General features: G+C 31.6%; 1 protein-coding gene across 1 annotated transcript in view; it reads right to left on the reverse strand.

Moving 5' to 3' along the window:
* The window catches only part of LOC117178826 (synaptic vesicle glycoprotein 2C-like), a 40347-nt gene extending 38567 nt beyond the window's left edge, over positions 1-1780 (reverse strand). The window contains exons 1-2 of the mRNA XM_033370321.1: positions 1677-1780; positions 1115-1240 (exon numbers count right to left, since the gene is read on the reverse strand). The gene's annotated coding sequence lies outside the window, so the exon portion shown is untranslated. The remainder of the gene's footprint in view (positions 1-1114; positions 1241-1676) is intronic.
* Positions 1781-8762: the final 6982 nt, after the last annotated feature.

The following is an 8762-nucleotide window of genomic DNA, read 5'->3' on the forward strand; positions in this document are numbered from 1 at the left end:
CACCGAGACTCTTCCAGAGTGCGAGGCGGGAATCGAACCCGCAAGCCGAAGGAGTGGGTCCAAAGCCTACGCTTTAGTCCCCACGACCATCGTCCCACTCTACTGGCGCGTTACTGTTAAAATCAATAATTATAATCAAGTAATGTACTGATCTGCAATACTGGGCCTGTACATACTGTTGGTACTGGCGTGGTACTAGCCAAACCCCTAATATTGAAAGATATCTGTGAGGAAAAGATCAGTATGAGCTAAAAGTTACTGGTAAAGAACAAAAGAACTTTTAAAAACTAAAAATGTATATATTAATTGACACTTAAGATAGATTATAAAACATTTTGTTTAACAGTTATGTACTTTTGTTCGCAGTTCTAACATTGTCACAGTTTGTTCAGATTTTCGTCATTAACTTCTGTTTCGATTCTTCTTACCGCCTTCTCGATCTCCTGCATTAAAGAACCAGCGAGTGATATATAGGCGTTACAGTTTTTTACTGAGACATTTTTAAATTTTCTTAAAATGATTTCTGTAAAAAGGAAACAATATAAAAATAAAATCATAAACATGAAGTAAATATTGTCGAATTATACAGGGTGGCAACTAAACTCAAAATCTGAAATTCAACCCGTTAAAACTGAACAATTTTAGATGATAAATAGAAAACATTTAAAATATTACAATTTATCATGTTCAATGCTGTTAAATTTGAAATTATAATCGCTTAAGTTGAAAGTTTATTGAAAGACCCAGAAAATTTGATTTAAATTATAACTTTTAGGAGAAACTTTTATGAAAATGTGATCGAAACAACGAACTTCAAACTTTTTAAACTATTAAGGCCTTCAATTTGAAATTAGACTATTTTAAACGACTTTAGTTTATAAAAGTAATTTGTATGTATTTGAAATAAGAAAAACTAAATTTTTAAAGTAGAAAGTCTTTTTCAGCAAGTATCAATAACTACAAACTGTACTAGATGTCTAATTTTTGAAATAAAAGATCAAAGATAGAAAAAATAATCTATGTTCAATGTGCATAACGCGTCTGACTGCCTATGTTTCTTAATTTGAAACATACGTTTCCCATCATGTTTACACTAAATATTTTGATTACTTACTTATCTCAGAGATATCTTGTTTCATCAAAACACAGAAACGTGTTGATCGCGAAAGCTGAAATAATTCTTAGCCGATGTAAGCTGGCTGTAGCTCCTTAATCGAAGAGGTCGATCGATAAGTGGGAACTAAGAAGACAATAATGAGAAATAAACAGTTTAAATTTATTTTTTTATTTTTCATTTGGAAAAATTTACTTAAAACACAATAATAATTTAGACGCGAAATTAAGTAGACACGAGTTGCAAATATTCACAAATCATTTTTGAAATTACAAAACTGTATAGATACGTGAAAAGGCACACGAGGCACATCGCGATGAAGTTAACAATTAATCACTGCTATGAGTTCACTATTTCCCGAAATTAGTATCATTTGTAGGGAATATCGATAATGACTAACTACACTAGATGTCTAATTTTAGAAATAAAAGCAATAAAAACTCAAACGTACAAAAACATAACCTAATACATTCAGCTTGTGCAATGTAACTGATTGTCGACGTTTCTCAACTCGAAATACAAGTTTTCCATTACTTTTAAACTAAAATGTTTGCTCACTTACCATTCTCAGCGATATCTCCTTCAAGTAAGGCACGATAACACATAGAATTACACATCTAAAATTTGAGAAATTTGAAGCCGGTCGAAACTGCGATCAAAGAAGCTCTGAGCGTGTTTTCATCGCTTTCTTCCCTACTTCGTTCACGACGATCGATAAAGGAAACGATGAAGACAGGCAACCCACGTGGTAAAATAATTACAAAATGCTGAATTTGCCTATAAGCTATTTCTTATTTAAACTATTAATAAGCTTATGAATGTATGCTGCAGTCTATATACTTAAGACTTTCAATAGAATTTCATTTTTTCAGTAATACCAATTTTTCGAAAAGTTCAAGGCTCGTACGATGTCGTCGACAAACGACGTGTCGTTTGTCTAAAACTATCAACCCTGATGTGCCTTATAGTAGGATGGTCCAAAGATGCATTGGAAATTTTTCTTTCTCGAATTTTTGTGAATACCGACCCAAAATTTGTTCGAAAATGTGGAGTTTCACTCGAATCATAGAAGCGGGGTTTTCACTTTTTCTTTGAGTCATATTTCACTTGAATTGAGTGCCATTTCACTCGAAAAAATCTAGAGAGATAATGAATTAATTATTTGTTTCAGGTTTTTTTCATTTTTCATTTATATATAAATGAAAAATACCTGAAACAAATAATTAATCCATTATAAGTATCTCACGGGACACGGTAGACCTACTGCAATCAGGAAATTGCTTCCGGTACTCGTTGTTACCATTTGCAATAAATATTGTACATCAGTTTTCCAAAGATTCGCGCCTTTGCTGAGAAAGGATGTATCAATTTGAAAGTCCGTGAAAAAATAACAGGTACAATACGCAAAAGGTGCAGAAACAAGTTTTCAGACAATTTCTGCATTACTGACCTCTCACCGAAGTCCCTCAGTAACTTATTCAAGGGAAAGTTGCATTTAATATGATCCGTGTAGAAAATTTGAAGCATATTTCAAATATCTGTTTTATTTCAGAAAAATATATTCACAAAAAAGAGATTATTTAAAATATAGGTTTCTCTAATGTTTATGAATTATTTTTTAATAACAAAGAACGTGAAGCAATGTTAAGGAGTATCCTCGGTAATAGAATTACAAATGAGAATAGTTTGATTTTTGGATGACGGTTGTATTAAAATACACTGAAGCTCTGATAAAAATTTTGGAACCTTTCAGAGTTTCATAGTCGAGAAATCAATGACTGAAAATAACATGTGGTCTTATGAGAAGACGTACTTTTTGTAGTATATAAAAAGATTGAAAAATGAGAAAATTCTGAAATAATTCTGACATATATATAGAATGTTATCCGAAATCCATATCTGCTTCGAAAAGTTTCATTCAGAGCCTATAAGAATAGAAAAATAATTATTTATACCGTAAATGTATGACTGACATCAGTGAACTGAGGGTTTGGCAATGTCGCATCCATTCCACGTGCTCTAGTTTATGCGCGAATTTCGAATAACACGCGTGCTCACACGCGGCGTCGCCTAACTGATGACTACGTACCGAGGATACTTCCTTAAAGTTTTTATAAAAAATCACAACTTTCTAGCACTTATCTAAGAGTATATAGTTATAAACAATATCATATTGTTTAACTTACTCTTGTTAATTTTCATCAACTATTACCTCATTAAGTGAAAAAGGACAGAAAGGTACAAATTTCCGAAAAAACCGTTACTTAAAAAAAAACGCTTTGCAGTTACCGTCACTGAAAAAAAAAACTTCTCTGGTAACGCGTTACTGTCAAACATAGCTGTCTGTCGTTGTCATTGTCGCTTTTATACCCGATAACTTTCGAAAGATTAATCGGATTGGATTGTGCTTTGGCATACTCTTTAAGGGTGTAAGAAGAAAGATCGAGTTCGTTAAACAGACATTTTTGTTAAAAATGCAAAAAGTTATAGCATTTTCAAGGCAGTTTTTAAAAATTTTATATATGAGGCATTATTATAAACATTGCATTATATTATCCACCCTGAAAAATTACATTCTCTGATTGAACATAAACATGGACAAAGTGAAGACTTACTATTTAGTACTTAACAGGAAACATTTTTTTATTGATAAAAATTGACCAAGGTGGGGAGGGGGAATTTCGGATTTTGTGCCGGTAGTCCCTATTTCGAATGTACTAAACTGCTTTTGTATGCATTAAACAAAATTTTGTCACACTCGCTCGGCGAAACTTCTTCTTAGAGGTAATTTATCGTGTCCATTTTGAATATTTGTTGTTTATAGAACTGCTCTTTGTACTTTACAAGAATAAGACTGTCATTATAGGAATTTCATGCCTACATGACATATACTCTAGCGATGTAATACAAAGGAATGAAATTTAAGTGTATTTTTCGAGCATAATCTATTGTAAGATGGAAAATTCTTATTATGTGTATTTATCTATTGCTTTAAATATATTTAAAATCTGTTTTAAAGCTTATTTCTTTGCTCCTTTCTTTCTTCTATTTGCCATATTTTTACCTTTTCTATTTTTGACAGATATATTTTTTGGTATTTTCGTGATCGTTTATTCTTTCGAAGATTTCTTCTGTTTTTTTTTTCGAAACAAATTTCACTCTGTTGCAGCTGGAAATTTCATTAACTTCAATTGCCGATCTTGGTAAGGATGGCACGGCTGGCTTCGCTCGCAATAGATAAATGCACATAATAACAACTTTCCCACTTACAATAGATTATGTTAGAAAATTACTCTTAAAGTTAATTCCTTTGTATTGCATCACTACAGTGATTGTAATACAGGCATTAAAATACTATAACGTCAGTCTTAACCCTTTAAATATTAATACATATTTGAAAAATTCAAATTGTTATTCAGCTGCAAAAAGAGGCCCTCTTATGGAGTTCCTGTATTGGACCGCCTCATCAATCGATCATCCTGTAACATGAAGCTACTGTCTCGTTAGGTCCCTTTCTTCGTGGACGGTATTATTACTTCAATATTTGTTCCCTAATTCCCACTAATGTTTATTGGCAGCAACCCTGAAAAATGTATCATTTTAAAATGTATAATTATTAGTAAAATTGATAATGTGCATTGATATTGAAACAGACGTTTTTTCATTGTCTGGTTTATATGTATATTTAAAGAAAGTATGTCTCCTATCAATAAAATAGTTCTAATCAAATTTGCAGATAGAACCTTTCTGCATCTTATGTCGTTTTTCCCAAAATTTTAATTTTTCTAATGTCATTTTTTAAACCTATTAAATAACGATTTCAACAAAATTTGTCGACTATTTTTATGTGAAAAACTGTTGCCTTTTCATTTTCTTGTAATTCGTGTCGTTCTTCAAAAAATTTTATTTTTTATATTTTTAATGTTATTTTTTACAATTAAAACAAAAACTACGCGTCCTAGTAAAAATCATTAATAACAAATTTGTAAATGTTTTTCGGATGAACAATTTTTTTCGTATCTTGTATAGTTTGACGTCAAAAGGGAATTTTTTATTTATCAGGGCATTTTCAATGATAAAAATAAAATATATGCATCTTATAAAAAAAAAACTGGTTTCAACCAAATTTGTACATCTTTTTAATATGAACAATTTTTTTTCTTAAAATTTCTTATATCTCGTATAGTTTTCGTGGAAGAGGAATTTCCCATTAAAAAAAAAAATTCAATCGATAAAAGCAGAACCGTTAGTCAAAAAATGACTGGTTAAGAAACTCACCATTTCTTTTTAAGCTTTAAAAACGTGTGCCGAAGCTCAATCCTATCTGATCTGTCTTTTGACAATGATCGTGCCTACAGGATACATATAGACATTCAAACAGATCCAAAAAGTCTCAAAATCTGGATATTTGGTGAAAACCGACGAAGTCAAATTTTGCATGGAACTAATACCTTCTCATTAGGATGAGAATGTAAAAATTCAATATTTCTACAAAAACCTCAATTTTTTCTGTTACACGCGAAATATTCTATGTGTTTTGAGTAATACAACTTCTATATTGAGGACAATAAAATTGCATATAAACACCTGCTAACTAATATTCCTATATCTGGTAAAAAATATTGCTACTGATAATATATATATGTTTATTTAAATTTACGTATAAATAATAATTTTGGTTAATCAAGAATCACATGCGCAAAAATTAATCTAACTTAAACTTCACTAGTATATATCTGTCGGCATTATATTGCGTCATATGTGATATGGCGTCACATGTATCAGAAAACCAACTAAAATCACGTATCGTCTACCTGTTTTTTTTTCACTTGTCAGAAATTTTACGTACGTAATACTATTATCGAAAATTATATAAGAGACAAAACAAATTTATCTCAGCTTCTTTCTTCCCGGAAGAAACATTGATCTGAGAGAATGAAATTAAAATTCTAGAAATATTCATTTCTTGCGAAATGCGGAATCTTTTACCTTCAATCTTTTGGGTGAAGGTTTGTAAGTCTTACGTTTGAATCATTTATATACCCTTGACCTTGAATTTCAGGAATCTGCGAAAGTATGAACAGCCTATTCGCTTAGGACAGAAAAAGAATTTCAAGTTTAATCTTTCTGATTCAGAATATCTTACAATTAGGTTTAGGAACAGAGTTTTAAAATGACGAATATTACAATATCAATATCATGTATGATTTATTAATTTTTACAATTAATTTTATTTACATAGCTATATAGAATTTACCTAATATTTTGGAAGATTTAATGTAATTGCATAAGGGCGCAAGTGCAAAACTTCAGTAATATGTTTTTTAAGGGTTTAAACTAATTATCTTTGACGTAACTCATGTCTACGTAGAAGATTGTGGTTCAGCTGAATTTAAAAGCAGGTTAAAATCCATGTTTGATATATTTAAATAAAGTAATTAAATATTTTTCCCTGTTATTTTCACAATTCAATAGAGCTATAAGTTATAACTCGAAAGTAATTTTAAAAAAATTAAAAAGTTATGCAACTCTCTGTGTGTCAATATTTTCGTTTTTGAAGGGGCAACGCACCATTGACAAGGGTTTTCTGACAGGTGGTTGCTTCTTTCAGGATTTTCATTTCGTTGTTTGGCAGGCTTAAAATTAATCACTTAAATTGTGACTGTTTCGATATTATTCAAGGAGTTAGACAAGGATGCGTTATGTCTTCATGGTTATTTAAATTATTTATAGATAAGTGTTTAAGAATGGCTCCTTTCGACGAAGAAGGTGTGGATCTCGAAACAGTAAGGGTACGTGGGTTAGCGTTCGCAGATGATAAGGTTGTTACGGCAGAGTCAATCGAAGACTTACAAAGAATGTTGAATAAACTGAATGCAAGCATGACGAGCATGGGCCTCAAAATTAACGCAAATAAAACATAAACTATGTTGTTCGAAGGAGAGAGTGAGAAAACACTGTGAAATATTGTATTAAATGATGAGGGAATTGAACAAGTTGATAAGTTCGTATACCTTCACTGTAAAAGAAATTTTTTGTGAATATCCACAGCGTTTTTTTAATTGTACCAAAACCTGTAAAAAAATTGCGTTCAAAATAGAGAACTTTCAACTAAGAAAAGTAAAAACACCACTTTCAATATAGTGGTTTTACAAAATTTTGGGAATTTATCTCTCTGAAAATAGGAAATAATTTTACTGTATTATTTCCTATTTTCAGAAAGGTACTTTCCCCAAATTTTGTAAAGGCACTACATTTAATGTGGTGTTTTTACTTTTACAGTTGGAAGTTCACTATTTTGAACGCAGTTATTTTACAGGTTTTGGTACAATTACAAAAACGCAGTGGATATTTACAAAAAAATTCTTTTACAGTGCTGTTAGCTTATTTATTAGGAACGGGAAGATAGGTGAGGAATTAGATAGACACATAAACGAAGGTAAGAAGGTTATTGGTAGAGCAGGGCCCCTTATCGGAAGTAAAAATATATCAAATAAAGCTAAAACGGCAATACATAATTCTATATTTGCACAGACTGTACTATACTGTAGCGAGGCATGGACCTATCAAGAAAAAGATAAGAGTAAAAATAATGCAATTGACATGAGATTCTTGCGCATAATATTCGGGAAAACTCTGCTGGAAAAAGTGAGTAACAAGATAATTCTCAAAGAATGTGTTGCAGAAGAGACGTTAATAGACACAGTGAAAAGAAATCGGTAAGATGGTTCGGGCATGTTGAGAGAATGCCAAATGAATGAATAACGAAACAAGAGTATCAAGGTAAAGTGAATGGCAGCGTGCCCAGAGGCAGACCGCGGAAAGAATGGTTAGAATGTGTGAATAAGACCCTAGTTAGAAGAGGCATAAGACGCCACTGAAACACGAGAGCCTGCAAAAAAATGCATGGACGTAAAAGAAGCTAGAGAAGTATGCCAGGACAGAAAAGTATGGTGGCAAATAGTTAATAAAAAGAGTGTCAATAGAGCAAATGACGCCTGATACTAAAGACCTTGGACACTAATGGACCCAAGTGGGGAACCTTACATAACGACTTTGTGAGGATCTTCACTTGCGGTGATTACTAGAGAGATTGATCAGCAACCTGGATCGGAGCAGTGTTGCGGAACGAACGTGTTATTTAAATAAATAACACGAGAATTCTGGATCAGTCTAAAAATTGTATACCCCTTCCTCACATTACTCATTTCCCCATCGAGTGAGTCACGCCTACCCCAAAAGGGATAAATAAAATAATAATAAAATGGCCGCTTATATATAAAAATTACTTGACGTAGTCCGTGGCTATAATGTATAACCGGATTTACCCGAGTAAAAGTTTAATAAAAACACATCATAATAAAAAAATAAAATCGCTCTAAAATTCAGAACATGTTAAACTTTAACATCTTCATATTGCAATTTTAATGCAAGAAAGTTTAGAGTTACTTGTTTTTTTTCATAAAACCATTATTTAAGTCAGGAAAATATTTATTTTACACTCTTCGATTTCAGGCTGCTGAATATTAAGGGGACGAAATCTTAATAAATTTCAGATTCGAGTATAAAGTGTCTTAAAATTAACATTAAATTTTAAATAATACTGAGCTTAAAGTGAAAGTATCGATGTGTAATTTATATATTTAAT

The sequence above is a fragment of the Belonocnema kinseyi genome, chromosome 8 (genome assembly GCF_010883055.1).
Source record: "Belonocnema kinseyi isolate 2016_QV_RU_SX_M_011 chromosome 8, B_treatae_v1, whole genome shotgun sequence".
In the NCBI taxonomy this organism is placed as follows: Eukaryota; Metazoa; Arthropoda; class Insecta; order Hymenoptera; family Cynipidae; genus Belonocnema; species Belonocnema kinseyi.